This window comes from Neomonachus schauinslandi, chromosome 16 (genome assembly GCF_002201575.2).
Source record: "Neomonachus schauinslandi chromosome 16, ASM220157v2, whole genome shotgun sequence".
NCBI lineage: Eukaryota > Metazoa > Chordata > Mammalia > Carnivora > Phocidae > Neomonachus > Neomonachus schauinslandi.
Genome location: NC_058418.1, coordinates 29145387 through 29165817, shown reverse-complemented (window position 1 = coordinate 29165817; position 20431 = coordinate 29145387). Strand labels below are relative to the sequence as shown.

Here is a 20431-nt window from a genome sequence, read left to right as displayed (position 1 = left end):
TATATATATATATATATATATATATATATATATATATATAAACTTATTTCAGTGGTAAACTGACTTCCTGAATGTCTAATAGTTGCTTTTTCTCCAAGACATCTCTATATTCTCCAAATAAATCCCTCAGTATATTTCTACTAAATGAATTAGGCTTCCCAGTAAGCTCTACACATAAAGAGTTTCATCTCATTTAATACGAGCAGCATTGGGCCCTACCAAATTATTCAGTTTTCTATTAGTCATCCCTTCAGCATTTCTGTACAGTATTAAATTTGCGCTACATTAATTTTTACTTTGTTTATGAGCTACCCATAGCTATTTCAAATTTATATTTGGGGAAAATTCAGCTTTAGATTCACCTCCTATAGAAAGCCTCTTCTGACTCAACTGTCTGTCTTGTAACCAACCTGTGCATCAAATAACACTCCATTATAATAATGTATTTTTCTTTTCTCTCCACTAGGCTGTATACCCTTGGAAAAAAGGAACACTGCTGTCATCTTTGTATCCTAGCATAGTAGGCACATCATAAATTTTTGCTAAATCAGTCAATGACTACATAGGAATTAGAAAGAACAAGATACTTACATAAAAACAAGACAAAACAAAACATAGACCTGAGTTCTGGCTCTTCTACCTCCTAGCTGTAGGACTTTGAGAAGACCACATACTACTTGTTTTCATCTGGAAAAAAACCCAAAAAACAAAAATAGCAACACAAACTATTAACTACAGTCCTGTCTGCCTCAAAGGGGAATTATAAAGTACTAAATAAAGGAAGCAGTAATCCCTATTAGGATAGGAAATAAGTCTTTTACAATCCCCGCACTCCCTTGCATTATTCCTAAAACTGGTAAGAGCATAGTGAGAACACTACAAGAAATGCCCAGAGGTGAGGGAGGACATAGCATTTCAGGAACTACTCAATAGTGTAGTGTGGCCAGAGCATACTACTAGCCAGAGATGTCGAGGCAGGCAGAGGTCAGATATCCAAGGCTTTAAATTAGCCATGTTAATAATTCTGGACTTTATCCTAGAGGAAACAGGAAGCTATTTCACTGTTTAAAATTTCTTCTCTGGTGTAATACTTGACTAACATTTTTACTGTGGTAAAATTATAATCACTGGCAGCTATTAACATTTGAAGTTATTTTAAGATAGCAAATAGCAACTCTCTCAACGACAGTGACCAAAACACTTAAGTTGTACCCAGAAACATTTTTTAAAGACTAAAATGATAATGATAGGCGATATCTGTCATTTCAAAGAATATCTTCACAAAATAAAAAGCTGGCAAATTCGAATTCACCATTTCTTTGTTAAAAAAAAAAAAAGAAAAAAAGGTCTATGAACTTCTAGAACAACTCCTGTTAAGGTATTCAAACCATATTTGAATACCTGTTAAAAAGTTTTTTAAAAGTTCAATTTTCCTCCCGCCTTCCTAGGCATCTATTTAGAGATTGTTTAAAATAAACCTAATTATGACAACCTTCAAATTCTTGAAGACTTAGGTCTCCCCTACAGCTTCTCTTTTCAAAGCTACAAGCAAAGTATTTCCAGCTTATTGAAATGTGAAAAATCCTATCTAAAAAATGAAAAGAGATACTACAAAATTCCCTCAGATGAATAAAACTGAAAACATAGCAAAACTTATGAGATAATGCAAAAACAATGCTCTAAGAGAAACATACTTGTAAACAACTACATTAAAAAAATCTAATTGATAACCTAACTGTACACTTTAAGGAAATGAGCAAACTAAGTCCAAAGGAAGGAGAAAGAAAGAATGAAGATTAGAGCGGAGATAAATGAAATAAAGAAGAGAAAGACAATAAAGGAAAATCAATGAAATTTAACATTAGTTTTCTGAAAAGATCAACAAAATTCACAGATCTTTAACTAGACTGGCTAAGAGAGAAGATCCAAATTACTAAAAACAGAATCAAAAGAGAATATTAATATAGACTTTTACTTTACAACATAGACTTTATAAGTCTATATAAGGACTATATAAGCCCTTTTTATGTAAGAATAGTTAAGTCCTTTTTATAGAAGAATAGTATAAGAATAATATGAACAACTGTACACCAACAAATTGGATAAACCTAGATGAAATGGAAAAATTGTACGTCACATAAGCTACCCAAATTGATTAGAAAAGTAGAAAATCTAAATAGACATAAAACAAGTAAGATTGAATCTGTAATCAAAAACCTCCCAACAAAGAAAAGCCCAGGACCAGATGGTTTTAATGGTGAATTCTACCAAATATTTAAAGAATTGACACCAATTCCTCTCAAATTCTTCCACAAAAGTGAAAAGTCAGAAGTACTCCCTAACTCATTTTGTGAAGCTAACATTACCCTGATAATGAAGCCAAAGACATTACAAGGGAAAAAACCCAAAACCAAAAAACAGAACAAGACACTAAAGACTAATATCTCTTATGAATACAGATGCAGAAATTGTCAACAAAATACTAGCAGACCAAATCCAGCAGCATATTACACATATACATATAGTACAGATACAGTATATTATAGGAACAAGTAGGAATTATCCTAGGCATGTAAAGGTAATTAAGACACTTTGTAATACACTGCATTAATAAAATAAAGGTAAAAGCACATTATCATCATATCAATTGATACAAAAAAAGTATTTGACAAAATCTAACACCCTTCCAACATCCTTTCATGACTAAAATACTGAACAAAATAGGAATAGAAAGGAATTTCCTCAACATGATAAAGGCCATGTATGAACAACTTAGAGCTAATATCAAACTCAATGATAAGAGAATTAAAAAAGAGAATTTGCCCCAAGATCAGGAACAAGACAAGGAAGCCCACTTTCACCACTTCATTCCAATACAGAACGAAAGATCCAGCCAGAGAAAATAGGCAAGAAAGGAAAATAAAAGGCAACTAAAATAGAATGGAAGAAGTACAATTATCTTTTTCACAGATAACATGATCTTATAGGTAGAAAACTGTAAATAACACACACACATACACACACGCATGCAAACAAACTGCTAGAGCTAATAAACAAATTCAGCAAAATTCTAGGATACAAATCTATGCAGAAAGATCAGTTGTATTTCTGTAAGACAGCAATCAACGTTCTGGAAAGGAAATTAAAAACAATTCCATTTACGATAGCATTAAAAAATAAAAATTTAGGAATAAATTTAATGAAGGACATGTAAGATGTGTACACTGAAGACTGCATATCGTTTTGAAGACAAAACAGTGCTGAAAGGAATTAAAGTAGATCTAAATCAATGGAAAGACATCCTGTGTACATGGATTGAAAGACTTAATATTGTTAAGACAACAATACTGCCCAAACCAGTCTACACATTCAATGCATTTCCTATCAAAATCCCAATGATTTTTTGCGTATATAGAAAAACTCATCCTAAAATTCATATGGAATTCCAAGGGACCCAGAATAACCAAAACAATCTTGAAAAAGAACGAAGTTAGAAGACCCACACTTCCCACTTTCAAAACTTACTACAAAACTACAGTAATCAAAACAATGTGCTATTGGCATAAGGATAGACATACAGACCAATGGAATAGAAAGCCCAGAAATAAACCCTCACATGGTCAATTGATTTTTGACAAGGGTGCCAAGAACATTCAATGGGGAAAAAACAGTCTCTTCTACAACTGATGTTGGGAAAACTAGATAGCCACCTGCAAAAGAATAAAGCTGAACTCTTACTTTATACCATAAAAAAAAAAAAAAATCAACGGAAATAAATCAAAGATCTAAATTTAAGAGCTAAAACTATAACACTATTAGAAGAAAACATAGGGGATCCAGCAATTGCACTACTGGGTATTTACCCCAAAGATACAAAAGTAGGGATCCGAAGGGGTACGTGCACCCCGATGTTTATAGCAGCAATGTCCACAATAGCCAAACTGTGGAAAGAGCCAAGATGTCCATCGACAGATGAATGGATAAAGAAGATGTGGTATATATGTACAATGGAATATTATGCAGCCACCAAAAGGAATGAGATCTTGCCATTTGCAACGACGTGGATGGAACTGGAGGGTATTATGTTGAGTGAAATAAGTCAAACAGAGAAAGACATGTATCATATGATCTCACTGATATGAGGAATTCTTAATTGCAGGAAACAAACTGAGGGTTGCTGGAATGGGGGGTGGGGTGGGAGGGATGGGGTGACTGGGTGATAGACACTGGGGAGGGTATGTGCTCTGGTAAGCGCTGTGAATTGTGCAAGACTGTTGAATCTCACATTTGTACCTCTGAAACAAATAATGCAATATATGTTAAGAAAAAAAAAAGAAGAAGAAGAAGGTAGTGGGAGGGGAAGAATGAAGCGGGGGAAATCGGAGGGGTAGACGAACCATGAGAGACGATGGACTCTGAAAAACAAACAGGGTTCTAGAGGGGAGGGGGGTGGGAGGATGGGTTAGCCTGGTGGTGGGTATTGAGGAGGGCACATTCTGTATGGAGCACTGGGTGTTATGCACAAACAATGAATCATGGAACACTTCATCTAAAACTAATGATGTAATGTATGGGGATTAACATAAGAATAAAAAAATAAATTTAAAAAAAAAAAGAAGACGAAAACATAGGGGCAAATCTTCATGATTTTGGACTGGCAATGGTTTCTTAAATGTAACACCAAAAAAAAAAACGGGTAACAAAAGAAAAAAAAGACAGATGAATTGGGCTTCATAAAAATTAAAAACTTGGGGCGCCTGGGTGGCTCAGTTGGTTAAGCGACTGCCTTCAGCTCAGGTCATGATCCTGGAGTCCCGGGATCGAGTCCCGCATCGGGCTCCCTGCTCGGCAGGGAGTCTGCTTCTCCCTCTGACCCTCCTCCCTCTCATGCTCTCTCTCATTCTCTCGCTCTCAAATAAATAAATTAAAAAAAAAATCTTAAAAAATTAAAAACTTGTGCACCAAAGAATACTATCAACAGAGTAAAAAGTAACCCGCAGAATGGGACAAAATATATGCAAATCATGTATCTGGTAAAAGTTTAGTATCTAGAATTTATAAGGAACTCCTACAAACTCACTACTATAAAGATAAACAACCCAACTTAAATAAAAATGGACAAAGGACTTCAATATACATTTATCCAAAAAAGATACAGGAATGGCCAATAAACAGAGATACTCAACATCAGTCATTAGGACAATGCAAACCAAAATCACAATGAGATATCATTTCACAACTACTAAGAATATTATTTTTCAAATGAAAAATAACAAGCATTTGAAAGAATGTGGAAAAATTGGCAATCTCATACATCGCTGTTAGTAATGTAAAATGGCACATCCACTACGGAGAAGTGCAGTAGTTCCACAAAAAGTTAAACATAGAGTTACCACATAACCCAGCAATTCTACTCCTATATACTCTATACCCAAAAGAATTAAAAACAGGGACTCAAATATTTATATGCAAATGTTCATAGTAGCATTATCCACAATAGCCAAAAGTTCAAAAACAATCCAAGTGTCCATCAACAGACGAACAAAATCTTTAGATACCTAAAATGGAATGTGATCCAACCGTGAAAAGGGGTGAAGTTCTGATATATGCTACAGTGTGAATGAACCTTGAAAACATTACGCCAAGTATAATAAGTAGACACGAAAGGGAAAATATTGTATGATTCCACTTATATGAAATACCTAGATTAGGCAAATTTATAGAGATAAAAAGATTACATACTACCAGAGGCTGGGGAGAGGGAAAAAAGAGAAGATAGTAGTGATGGCTGCACAATATTGTGAGTGGAATTAATGTCACTAAATTGTACATATAACACATTAAAAAAATAAATTTAATATTTTTAATTAAAAAATAAAAGCCAGATATGTTCCTTTCTCAAGGCCTTTGTATTTGCTATGTACACTCTTCCCTCATTTCATTCAGTTCTTTTCTCAAAAGTAACTTTCTCAATGAGGCCATTCCTGACCACCCTCTCTAAAATGTCATCATTTCCTGTCCTTATCTGAAATTAAATTTTTAAAATACCTTTTAATTAAAAAAAGACCATGATTTTTCCTCCTCTTGAAGACATCAATCATAACGTTCTATATCTAAAATTCCTTTAAAAAATTATATGAAGGACAATCATTATATTAAGTTGTAGGAATATTCTCATTTTTAAATGTTTTAGGCTAATATGACCTTAACATATAACATGAGTACTAGCAAAAATTAGAACCCAACTAAGACCAAGCCTGTTATATCTAATTGTACGTTTCCAACTCATTTAAAAAATGTTTATACGAATCAGTGGTATCATCATATGCCTAAATTTGTCTTTGCCCTCTCAACAGATATTCTTGCTCATTCCTAAATATCAATGCCCCTCTACCCTTTTTGCTTCTTTTTTTTTTTTTTTAAGATTTTATTTATTTATTTGCGAGAGAGAGAATGAGAGACAGAGAGCATGAGAGGGAGGAGGGTCAGAGGGAGAAGCAGACTCCCCGCTGAGCAGGGAGCCCGATGCGGGACCGATCCAGGGACTCCAGGATCATGACCTGAGCCGAAGGCAGTCGCTTAACCAACTGAGCCACCCAGGCGCCCTACCCTTTTTGCTTCTATTCTCCCATAGGTAATCCATGCTCAAACATGTTGAAATGTTGCCTAAATTCAAACACTCTTACATCTCCATTAATATGTACAAGAGGTTCTCTAAGCCTACAACACTGCCCCCCACCTCCCACTTCCTCCATTTGATAAAGTAATGTCTTTGAGATTAAACTCAAGTACTACTATCTCTAGGTAGCCTGCATGTACATGTACATGTACACACACACACTCCTCAAACTGGTAGGCACTCATTTTTTGTGTCTCATACCTTACACACCATATTATCATTCTTGGTCTGGTAGTACACCTATAATGTCTACTTCAGTAGATCGAACTTACTAAATCTGTCTTCTCTACTAAAGATGAGTGCAGAGATTGGTCTTATTCATCTCTGTATCCCTAGTATCTACTAGTACAATTCCTGGCACATAGTAAATACTCAAATGCTTTCAAGAATTCAATAATGTCGGGGCACCCGGATGGCTCAGTCAGTTAAGTATCTGCCTTTGGCTCAGGTCATGATCCCAGGGTCCTGGGATGGAGCCCCACGTTGGGCTCCCTGCTCAGTGGGGAGTCTGCTTCTTCCTCTTCCGCCGCCCATCCCCCTCCATCTGTGCTCTCTGTCTCACTCCCTATCAAATAAATAAAATAAAATATTTTAAAAAATACAATAATGTAACACAAAACAAATCAAAATTCCTTGATCCTTAATAGTACTCCAAAGGCTGAGATTCAAAAGCATTCTAAGCAATAATATATCATATTTTTTATGCTTTAAGAAGCTCCCACTGAACTGTCCACTTAAAAATAGTTAAAATAGGGGCACCTGTGTGGCTCAGTCGGTTAAGCGTCTGCCTTCAGCTCAGGTCATGATCCCAGAGTCCTGGGATCAAGCCCTGCATCATCGCATCATTGGGCTCCTTGCTCAGTGGGGAGCCTGTTTCTCCTTCTGCCCCCTCCTCCCCTGCTTGTGCTCTCTCTTGCGCTCACTCTCTCTCAAATAAATAAATTCTTTAAAAAAATAATTAACATAGTATATCTTATGTATATTTTACCACAAAAAAATGCCTCAGTGATCCAATTTAAAGTTTAATTCCCAGTTATCCTCCCCAAAATCCTACTTTCATTGAGAAGTGATTCTACAAAGGGCCCTGTATTACAACACAGTAGTTAAAACTACGGGCTCTGAAAATAAGACTAGTAAAAGATTGGAATCCTGGCTTTATCACTTCCTAGCTATGGAATCTTAGGCAAATCATTTAATCATTTGAAGCTCAGTTTCTTCATTTAAAATGGAGACTGTAATAGTATTGATCTCATAGAACTACTGTAAAATAACCCACACAGTGCACTGTGTAAACAGTTTTCAATCTGTGCTCCTTGGAGCACTGGGTAATCTTTAGCCACTGAAAGGAAGAGAGGGCTTTAGGCCTCACCTTCCCCCATTTCCTCACCAATAAAAGGTTTCTCCCTGAATATTCAGCTTCTATATATCTTACAGATTGAGCTTTCGAGTAGTATTTTCAAAAAAACAAAGGATTCAGAGGTGCCTGGCTGACTCAGTTAGGAGAGCATGCAAGTCTTGATCTCAGGGTTATAAGTCCGGGCCCCACACTGGGTGTAGAGATTACTTAAAAATAAAATCTTAAAAAAAAAGGACTCCTTGCTTTAAAAGACCTGAAAACCAGTAATGTAAATAGCACTCATTTAATGTTTATATTAACATCTCCCTCTGCAGATAGCGATTTACTAAATTCAATTACTTACTTTGTTGGCATTCACACTTAATTTAGTCTTGCTTTGCATCTCACAGAAAGGGAAATCTTTAAAACATAATCTCAGCTCTACTCTTGGTAAAAGATGATTGAGGATAACTAATTTTGGGCTGATACTGAAAATAGATTGTAAGTTTCCTAGTTGCTAATGAGTCAGGTCAAGTTGTCTATTTAAAGTAGTCCTGAACATCAATCATACCCCTAACCAAATTAAGTATAAATATATATTATAAAACCAAACAAATTTCAATTAATGTTAAAAACAGGAAATTGATTTAAATGCACAATTTTCGAAAGTTTGAAATACACTAAAAATTGAGACCCAGGTTGATTATTACCACCTAACTCACAGGGTTGTTGAACGGTTTAGAAATATACAGTTTAGAAATACATTCAGTTTCTAAAATAAAGAAAGCATTTAATAAATGCAGCTTTTCCTCTCATACCTGTCATCTCACTTCTGATTTCCCAAGAGTCATTCAAACTCTCCCATGACTATTAAGCTTCTCCAGACCTCCTCCGATTCTTTTGCTAATAATCTCTAATGCTTCAATATCCTTGTGACCATTTTCAATTCACTCAGCCCACCATACTCTATTAACAACACCAATGTAATGTGACCTCCAGACCTCAGTCCAATTCAATTAACATTTCTGCTTATTTATAATATTTGTTATATGCCTGGCACAGTATTAATACAAGGTTAATACCAATCTGTACCTTCAATGCGGTCCTTGCTTTCGCTTAGAAAGTGTTTAAATTCATTTCCCTTTGCTTCTAGGCTATCTCCTCAAGCCTTCAATCCTAACTTCCCCCAATCTCACCCAAGGAGAATTCTGCCTCTTACTTACTCTTCTGAGGTTTTCCAGTTGAAACTCACCAGTCATCTTTTTAGAAGCATGTATCTCTCTTTGCTTCTGTCCTTTTTCTTCTAGCTGTTCTCAGAAGAGGAAGCATGACTTTTTTCCAAAGATACACTTTCACCTCTTAATACCATTCTATCTAGCTTTTAGCAATTTACACCCACATACATTCCAACCCTGCCTAGAATCTTTAATCATCCCCTTGCAATTACCTGCTTCCCTTCTAACTTTAGGCAGTAGGTCTCTCCTAAACAAAAATGTACACACAAAATCATCTATGTCTATCCTTCCATTCAGTGACAAATATTGAGAATAAGTGATCACTGCCTCCATTTTCCAAATACCCGCTTGCCTGTTAACCTCTTGTACTTTACTTTCTGCCCCCATAAAATTACTGCAACCGTATTTTCAAGGGTGACTAGTAAACTCCTAGGCAAATCCAAATGTTCTCTCAATCCCTGTCTGACCACTAAGAAACATTTGCCACCAGTAACAAAAGTGACAGAAGCTAAACTCAAAAATGCCATCCTCTATATGAAGCCTCCAATCATCCATGCATCTCCATCTATCATATACTATTTAGGCACTGAATGCTAGAACAAGGCCCATGACTTATTCATCTGCAGTACCAGTTACCAGCCTGATTGGCCTATAACAAAAGCTGTTTAAATGTTTCCTGAATTCAGTTCAAGTAACCCCTCTGCCTTCTGGAAATTCTCTCAGCTTCTACGACACTACACTTAGATTTTCTTTCTTATAGCTTTCCTTGCCCTTCTGATTCATTTAAAGTAGTTTAATAGACATAAGATTTTATGCAGTGACTTCATTTCTATCAAATCCATTTACTTAGCATTTCGAATTCAGTCAAATGTTGACACATCTTCCTCAACGTATCTTCTAAGATGCGATTTCACATTCAAATCCTTGAGAAACTCAATTCCATTTTTCTTGGAATACTATAAATTATTAAAAACATTTTTTTCTTACTACTAGAATAAAATAAAGATCTAAAACTCAATTTCCCACTACTTTAATGAGACCATATAGCATTTCATTGCCTTCCTTGAAGTCTCTGACCAAAAGCATACCAAGAAAGCAACAGCTTGGGTCCCTATATACAAATGGTGCATATTCCTATTAGTAGCCCTGTGAGCTTTGGCCATTTCTGACATAACACTATTCATCTCAGGAATAATATATATCTTTATAATACTTGCCCTCCTCCTTCCCCAGGGCCTTATTTCGAACTATCATGTACATTTCACATAATAGTTACCAAATTCACTTTGGCTGAAAGTTTTTTCCTATCTTTTTCAAGATTTCTTTAAATACGTTATATGTAATTTCTTTTTGTTCTTTCCAAACCATATCCCCTACAGTGCTGTACTAGTCACTGTACTTCAAAACCAAACATTTTTAAGGATGGAGAAAAGATGGTATCTTATTTGATTATAACTTTGAAAACAAAAAACTATGCTGTTTGAATATGCTGTAATCCAACAGGCAAAACAGAGATACTAATTTATGTCTCATTTAGGTAGAAATAGCTATCCATAACCAAACGTTCATCTTTGGAGATTTTTTTTTTTTTTAAGATTTTATTTATTTATTTGACAGAGAAAGCCCAAGTAGGCAGAGAGGCAGGCAGAGGGAGAAGGAGAAGCAGGCTCCCCATTGAGCAGGGAGCCCGATGCAGGGCTCAATCCCAGGACCCTGGGATCATGACCTGAGCCAAAGGCAGACACTTAACCAACTGAGCCACCCAGGCGCCCCTCATCTTTGGAGATTTTTTCAAAAGAACACAAGATTTTTCAAATACTGTATAGTGGTATTTTAATCAAACCACATAACTGAATATAAGCAACTGGCATTCTCATACACTGCTAAAAGAAGTATAAATTGGAACAACAAATCTGGAAAATGATACAGCATTATTGGTAAAGTTAAATATACCCATACCCATGACCAATTTTTCTACTTCTAGAAATATATATGCCACAGAAATGTGTGCACACCAAAAGTCATGTACAGAAATGCTCATTATCAGTATTACTCGGAACACTTCCAAACTGAAAACATGTTCATCCTACATTAGAATCAACAGCAATGAGAATGACTGAACTACTTTTACATGGAAAAACACAGATTGGGCGCCTGAGTGGCTCAGTGGGTTAAGCATCTACCTTCAGCTCAGGTAATGATCCCAGAGTTCTGGGATCAAGTCCTGCATCAGGCTCCTTGCTCCATAGGGAGTCTGCTTCTCCCTCTGCCCCTTTTCCCACTCGTTCTCTCAATCTCTCTCTCTCTCAAATAAATAAATAAAATCTTTAAAAATAAAAACAGATTAGTCTTGGACATAATATTAAGCAAAAGAACACATACTATATGATTTCACTTATATAAAGTTGAAAAACAGCCAAAACTACTCTATGGTTTTAGAAGTCAGCATGGTGGTTACCTCTGGGAGGCTGAAAGGGGGTGATGATTGGAAGGGAGTGAGAGGAGCTTGGGGGTTGCCAATAACATTCTATTCCTTGACCTAGGTAGTGGTTGCAGAGATGTTTACTTTGTAATAAATTATAGAGCTATAAATTTATGACACATACTTTTCTGAATGTCACTTATAACATCAAAAAAATTAAAAACCTAATTGAACCAAGATGAATCATAAATAAATATTTATAAGTCACCATTTAGAGTACATGTCATTCAACACAATATTGGTAAGCAAATATAGGATGGTTTCTGAAAAGACTTAAAAGTAAACTCTGTTTACTACTCATCCGAACACGTGTTCACCAAATCAGAACTAAGTGTATTCTTGTATTTGGATATGCAGTGAATTCACTAAATTATGCAACCTCTGAAATAAAATATTCCCTAATACTAGAAAGCTCAGGCAACTCAGTTTCTCTGTAGCTCAGTTTCTTCATCTATAAAACGGACTAAATAAGTGTACCAAATGTAGAATCTTGAATTCCTAGATTTGCTTTAGGGAAAGCTGTCCAGTTCCTTGAGTGAAGAAAAAATTTTAATGAATATTTAATTGTTGTTTTAAAGATAAACACTGCAAAAGATAACATAACCGAAAAAAATACACTAAATTCCAGCTAATTCCATGGAAGAGGAGTAACTTTGAATTTACTTAGTAATGTGTAATAAAGCACAAAATTTTAAGATAAAACACTTTATGCAAAATATATGAAACCTAACCATTATCCTATCGATTTTTTCCTTCTTCTTATAAAAGAATAGATGTATTAACAGTTATCTTTCAGAAGCACAACCATTTATTTCCAATAGAATAAAATTTAATACACTTTATACTGCAGCTTAGTCAGGTAAACTAAACTGAAATGACCACTGAACAAGAAAAATAATCTTTCTTTTTTTTCTCTTCAGATTTCAAACTGGGTCCCTTTGTAGCAATAACAATATTTAAAATTACCAGTTAAAAAAGTTTTAAAAGTACAGTAAAAAAAAATCTTACTATTTGCTAATAATGACAAATTATAACAGAAACATCAGTATCTATAGTTATTTGATAAATAATAGCTCCTAATGCCCTGCACTTACAATTTTTACTCATAAACACCAGAAGCCTCATTAAAAATGATGAATATAATATCAGGCTGCCTACAAGCTAATAACTTTAAAGAGTGCCACTTTCTTTTTCTTTTTTTTTTTTTTAAAGATTTTATTTATTTGAGAGAGACAGAGAGAAAGCACAAGCAGGGGAGGGGCAGAGGGAGAAGCAGGCTCCCTGCAGAGCGGGGAGCCCAATGCGGGGCTCGATCCCAGGATCCTAAGATCATGACCTGAGCTGAAGGCAGACGCTTAACCAACTGAGCTACCCAGGCGCCCAAGAGTGCCACTTTCTTAAGAACATCAAGATTTTAAGACTTTTGAATTCTGCACCATCACCCAACTAATATCAAAACCCATCTGATACTACATTCAGATTTTTTCTCAAACCTTATCTAATATAATCTGTATTAAGAAAATTTTCACAAACTTTCAAAAACTGAACTGTATTGTTAAAAGATCGTTTCAGTTACTAATTCTCCTAACACAAATATGAAGCTTGCTCTTCTCAAAACACACATTATGAGTATGTTGTAATATGGTGTCATATATATAGTTAAACCTACTCCAACGGAGGCATCTATCATTCAGATAAAGATAGCCACCCCCCCCATCCCCCCACCTTCTACCTTCTGAAGCTCTTGCCTGGGAATGGTGTTCAAAACTTAATTTCTTGCCAAACCTTTTCTTCTCCTTATGTTCATCTCAGTAAATCTCACCATCATCTTCCTAGGTCCTCAAGTCAGGAACCTGGAGCTCACTTCGACATCTTTCCTTTAACATCCAATACATCATGAAGTTGTCAATGCCCCTGCCACTTCCATCTCCTCTCTGTCTCTCTAAATCAAATCAGATGATACTGCTACCCTAGGGCCAGCCACCATCATACCTCAACAACTGTAGCAGTAGTCTTTGCTTTCATCCTTGCCTTTCTCTAATCCATTCTTAACCAAAGTGTCATTCTTAAAATCTAAAGCATAGCACTCCTCTACTTCAAAATCTTCAATGATTTAATTGCAACATCTTTAGTAAAACCCAGGTCTTCAAAATGCCCTGCAACGCCCTGTATGATCTGCTCTCTGCCTAGCTCTCATCTTGCATGGTTTTCCTTTATTATTATACTCCTGCCACCCTGAACATCTTTCATTTCTTCCAACATATTAAGCTCTTTTTTGCCTTCATACATATTCTTCTCTCTTCCAAGAAACTCTTTCCCTATCTAGCTCATTCTTTGTCTTGACTTAAATATCACCACCTAAGAGAGACCTTTCTGACCACACAATCTACAATCCTCCCCATTTTTTTCCCAGCAGTCTGTTCTCTTCCTTTACTGAATTCATTACAAGTTGTAATTTTACATTTGTTATTTACTTGCCCATTACCTGTTTCCACTATTAGACTATAAATTCTACAAAGGTAGGAATCACTTAATAAATTTATGTTATATAATAAACTGATTAATAAAGGAATCACTTAATAAATTAATCTGTTTAATGAACGGATGTGAGTGACCTGGAGTTCAGAGAATGAATTATAGCTCAAAGTGGCTTCCCCTTCTCTGAGTTTCCCCTTATCACTTGATCAGCTTTCCAACTGTTTCTAAAAGGGAGGAGCAAAAGGTGCTCCCACAAAATTAAAAGCAATACAGTGGAGGTAAGGTCAGGAAGTTGTACGTGATATGTCAAATAAGTGAGACAAATAATAATGCTATGGTCTCATGGGAAGGAGAAATCCCTAAGGGCTACAATGACAAGAGATGATCTTATTTGCAAGGTGGAATTTGACCTGAGTATTCACAGACTGGTAAAATTCGGGGGTAGAATGGATGGGAGCGAAGCCCAAACAAGTAAAAAGAAACATGGTGTCAGAAGATAGTTATAAAATTGGAATGTGGCAACGTATATTCACAAAGTAAGTGTAAAAAAGCTAAATCTTCTGTCATGTAAGAAATCTGTATGGTTAAGACAGGTTAATCATCTTAAGACCACAACAGCTACAAAACATTTAAAAGGTTATAACAAAATCATTTTGTCTCCTCAGTGTCCATAAATCTCTTCTGATTCCAATTTTTGGCTTTCAAAGTTTTTCAAACACTTATGACAACATTAGTTTCATAATTCATTTTCACTCTAACCAAATGCTTTAAGTTTCCATATTCTTACCAATGTTCTGTATTCACTATACTGATATATGATGGAATTTCCCCAGTAGATCTATTATTTCAGTCATTTTTCCTTTATGCTTTAACCTCTCTAGGATTTCATTTTTGTCCTCTAGTTGACTTTTTCTCCCACTACATTTATATGAGTGATTAACACACATAACCCTTCAGAATATCTAAAATGTCACATGTACCAAAATTTTTAATTATTGAAACTTCAATAGATTTTACCTCTAAGTCTGTAATGCTTCTTCAGTTCTTACCTCCTAAATTTATACATTAAGCCCTTCCTTCAGTTCTATCTGGTTTCCATAGGTAAACTGCCAAGGTCTAGTTTAATGTCTTATAGAAGGCATTCAGTTACATTAGAAAAGGGATTTGGAGTTAAAAGTCTCTAAAGATACTTCCAAGTTCAAAATTCTAGGATTTTATTAAATTTGTCATGAGCTTTTTTTTTTTTAAACAACACTGCTTTCTTTATTCATACCTGCCCACTTAAGCTTATTCTTTTAAAAATGTTCTTTTAAGGTAAGACCAACTATACCTCTATTTGTTCCAAAACGTCTGCCTTTTCTTATACTTAAACCCAGGCATAATTTTTATATTTCAAAGGACAGATCTAATGGGCTCCTCAGAATTGGAGAATTGTAAAATTCAAGAAAACTTGGGTTCACAGAGGTTAAGAAATCTGACTATAGCTATACAGCTAGTAAAGTGACAAAGTCCTGATTCTCTCCAATCAGAACTCCTTCCAAGTCAAGAAGGCTTTACTAGTTACACCAGCACAATTTTTTTTTTCCCTAATGCTATTTCTTATGTCCTTAGGACATCACCTTCCCCTAGTTAATCAATCACAAGGTTTTTATTTTTTAACTCTACAACACCCACTCTCCTGAAACTGTTCAGAATGACAAACATAACTCTATCAAATCTGGGAGGCAACTACTTTTTTCCCCCAGAGCATTTCATGTTTATATTATATGACCTGTAGTTTATAGGAAACTCACCAAACTACTAATATGTTGTAGCACACTATAGCTACTTAATGTGAAGTGTCTAAGCAATGGAAGCAGAGACAAAGTCTTGGAAGATACAGAATACATGTTTAACTTGCTTAGAACAAGTATTTATCCAGTATCTACCATACGGAAGGCTCTGTGCTATTAGCAAAAAGTCCCACTTAATTTCAAGTTCTGTAAATCTAACAGAAATGAAGAAACACTATGTTCATCCTTTTGCACTGAAACCCCCTCCCCCCAAAGCTAAAACGCGCACGCGCGCGCACACCCACACCCTCCCTCCCTCCCTCCCTCCAAAATGTGGAATCCCCACCCTCGACCGGGTAAGTACCTTCTGTACATTTAAGTGTTTGCAGACCTAGCCGTTTTTTAAAAAAAGTACCTGTACAATCATGCACAGTTTAGGTAGAGTAACATTACACAAGGTAAACCCTTTTTTCTGTTCAAGATCCTAGTCGGTTAGGTAGAACTGGAGTTTGAAATCAGAGAAAAGGAAAGGTGAAAAGTAGCATGCAAAACTGAGAAACTAAATTGTGATAGTGATTTTATTAATGAAAATAAACTTTATTTAATACGGGGCAATCCTTAGGTAGTTATGAATAGTTCATATAATGGAGAAGAGTCACAGTAATGTCAAATCCCAGACTCCCAGGAAAGTAACTGTGTTAACACTGTTAATATCACAATTTAAGAAATTTTTTGGTCTACTTTGTTCTGAAAAGTTTTATTTTTCTTAAAAAAAAAAAAAAAGGGAAAAAAAAACCAAAAAAGGAACAAACAGACACCACTCTGAGCTGGCGACTGCGATGACAGGCCAGTAAGACACCCAGGCTTTCCGGGTCGTGCTTGGCTTTGGGATGGATGTCCGCGAAGACAGCTCTGGAACCACCCATCACGTCCCACACCCAGAGCCCAAGAAAGCGGCAGCAGCCGCGGGGTCCGGGCCCCGCTGCAGACGTGGAGAGGCCCTCGGGGCTGCCCCTCGGGGCGAAGGATCACAGGGAAGGCAGTGCGGTCGTAACCCGGCAGGCAAGGCCCGGGAAAGCGCCAGGGGCGTCCCGGGCTCGGGGACACCCAGCGCTCGCGCGGGACGCCCTGTCATGAGTCACGGAGGCGAGAAAGCAGGCGGGCGGGGGAAGAGGCTGCAGGATGGAGGGAAGCCCGACCCTCGGCAGGGAAGCGGGCAGACCGGGAGGCCCCGACCTCGCGCGGGGCGGGGAAGCGGAGCCCTGCCCACCCTGCCCTCACCTCCGCCCGACCGCAAGAGCGTCGCGGCCGGGACCCGGCCCCCGGGGTCGGGGGGCGGGGGGGGGGAGGGGGGGGCGGGGGCAGCAGCCCGCAGCCATGACAGGCACCGGGCGGGCCGCGAGCGGGCTGGGCCGCACGTGCGGGCAGAGCCCCCTCCCCGGCCTCGCCGCGCGCCCCGCCGTCCCCGGGCGCGGGCCCCTCACCTCCGGCGGCGGCGGCGCAGCCCGGCCTGCCCCGACCCCCCCCGGCCGAGCGGCGGCGGCGGCGGCGGCGGCACGTACTCACCGCCGCCCGCTGGCTCTCAGGCTTCGCCATGACTGAGGCGCCCCCGCCGCCCCCCGCCTCGACCGAGACTGACACGCGCGGCTGTCCGGGCGGGGGCGGCCTCAGGCGACCACCCGGCTGACAGAACCCGCCCCCGCCTCTCCCCACCAGTTGAGCAGCGGCTGCTGCCCCGCGGTGCCCCCGGGCTTCCTCCCCACGCCTGGGGCGGCGGGTGGCAACGGCGGGCGGCGGCGGCGGCGGCGGCGGCGACGGCACTTACCGGCGGCGCGGCCAGGCCCCCCTGTCAGCGCGGGGCCGGGAGGGAGAGGAGGGAGGAGTGAAGGGGCACCGCCTCCCCCGCGCCGCCACGCACCCGCCTGATTGGCCCAGTTCACTCCCCCAGCGCGACCCCACCAGCCCCTGCGAGCGGCACTCCGGCAGCACCGGCGCGCCATTTGCATATTTGTGCCCGCGCCGCTGATTGGCCGGGGCTCGGAGGGGGGGCTGTGACCGCGGCCGCTCCAGCCGCCGCTCCTGCCGCCGCTCCTGCTGCGTCGGGCGACCCGGGAGGGAGGATCCCTCTCCCTGCTCCGCTTCCCTCGCGGCCCGGCCCGACCCGGGGCGGAGGGCGGCGGGAGGCGGGGTCGTCGCCCGGCTCCAACATGGCCCCGCCGCACCGCCGACCCAATCGCCGGTGCGGTTACTCCTGGAGCCCAGGGCGGTCCCGGGGCGGGGAAGTGTTGGGGCCGGGCGCCCTCTGGCCGGAGCGCGGGGCAGTGCAGTGGCCCGCGCTCCCCTCGCCGCCCCGCCGCGGCCGCCACGTCAGGCCGCGCCCTCGCGACGGCCTCTCCCCTCCCCGCGGCCGCGCCGCCACGTCAGGCCCGGCAGGCACGCCCCGGCCGCGAGCTGACCAGTGGCGGGGTCGGCGCCGAGGTCACTCACGCTCTGGCGTCTCTCCGCCAGCCCGGGGCCAACAGGGAACTGAGAGGGTGTCCTGAACCTCCCTTTTCAAACGGCGTGGATTCGGACCCGCGTCCTCCTTACGCTCTGACACCGCCGTGACACGCGCCGATGCTGTAAAATCGGGAGCAAGGACAGTGGCGCCGCGATGATGCAGCGATTCAGCCCAGGTGCGAAGCACCTGCCATGGAGAAGGCGCCAGGCTAAGGAGAGACCCAGCCCCAAGTCCTGATGTAGAGAGCGAGCGAGTGCGCACCTCAAGTGGTGGAGAGCTGGGGCCGACACCTAGTCTTCCCGACGTTCAGGCCCACGTTCTGATTTGCACAGCTATTAAGGGAAAGAAAGAACAAACGGGGGGGGGGGGGAGGGCATTAGTCCAGGAACAGGTGGCCTACTAGAAAACCACTGTCCAACGAAGGTGTGGGGACACCTGGCTTCCCTCTCGCTCTGTCACTAATTAACTGTGTGACCTACATTAAATCGTAACATGTCCCAGGGCCTCGGTTTTCCCTTCTGTAAAATGAAGAGGCTGGACAAATTTTCTAAAAGCCTTCCAGCTCTAAAATTCTATGGGTCTCTTTCAGGCTCTGGGCTGGCTTTAATGCCTAATTAAAGCTTTAAAATCCATATGAGAATGAGAGATAGACAAAATAATGGGATGTCAGGACTTAACTCTGTTACCTTATGTTTGTTGGAAACTGTTTAACACCGTTTCAAATCCACTGTGGGTGATGTTTAGCATTCATTCACCTTACAGTGGACAGAAAACTCTTGAATTTCAGACTCCACAAAGAAGCATAGAGCAATGTCACTGGGCTTGTTTATGCCTGACCAGAAGGTAATGGCTGCGATATACAGAGTGCTAGTTTACCAGGTTAATTTCATTCTTTATATTCCCCGTGCAGGCCCTCCAGCGTGGATCAACACAAGCCTATTTAGCTCAGATATTGAAGGGGCTGGGAGGGAACCCTGCTGAGAGAGAAGTTACAATTACAGTTTTGATTCCCCTCAAGGATACTTAATAACAACCACATACTAGGATAAGAATGCACAGAAACAGTTCACCCCTGAGCTCCCTACACCACTTCTTATTTGAATACTGCTTTCGTTTGCAAATTCAACCTGTTGAACCGAATTTAAGGCCAGTAACATCTCATTTAGAGATGTTAGAGAATAAGACATTCCATATCTTGTCTAAAACTTTAGCTACTTTTTACAGAAATTTTCTCCCCAAGAAAACTCATGTTTTCTTGAATCTTTGAACATTACTTACACTTGGTGATTAAAAAGCATCATTATCATTATCAGCGTTATTGTATTCTATTATGATCAATGAATGCCCTCAGAAGTATGTAGACCTATTTTTCCTTATGAAAAATGGCCTCTAGAAAGCTGTTATTTTAAACTTACATTCATCTTTTTCTATGTCTTGTTCCTCACTACTGGACTGACATTTCTCTATTTTTCTACCTAACAACCTTCTTTCCTTTTTTCCCTTTCTTTCTTTCTTTCTTTCTTTTCTTTTTCTTTCCTTCTTTCCCTTTCTTTTTTCTTTCTTTCTTTCTCTTTTCTTTTTCTTTTTCTTTCTTTCTTTTCTTTCCTTCTTTCCCTTTCTTTTTTCTTTTCTTTTTCTTTCTTTCTTTTTTATTTCTCTTTCTTTTCTTTCTTTTTTTTTTTAAGATTTTATTTATTTATTTGAGACAGAGAGAATGAGAGAGACAGAGAGCACATGAGAGGGGGGAGGGTCAGAGGGAGAAGCAGGCTCCCTGCCGAGCAGGGAGCCCGATGCGGGACTCGATCCAGGGACTCGATCCAGGGACTCCAGGATCATGACCTGAGCCGAAGGCAGTCGCTTAACCAACTGAGCCACCCAGGCGCCCTTTTCTTTTCTTTCTTTCTTCCTTCCTTCCTTCCTTCCTTCCTTCCTTCCTTCCTTCCTTCCTT

General features: G+C 39.8%; 1 protein-coding gene across 1 annotated transcript in view; it reads right to left on the bottom strand.

Moving 5' to 3' along the window:
* CHD9 (chromodomain helicase DNA binding protein 9) overlaps positions 1 to 17847 on the bottom strand; it is a 167728-nt gene extending 149881 nt beyond the window's left edge. The window contains exon 1 of the mRNA XM_044922304.1: positions 17808 to 17847. The gene's annotated coding sequence lies outside the window, so the exon portion shown is untranslated. The remainder of the gene's footprint in view (positions 1 to 17807) is intronic.
* Positions 17848 to 20431: the final 2584 nt, after the last annotated feature.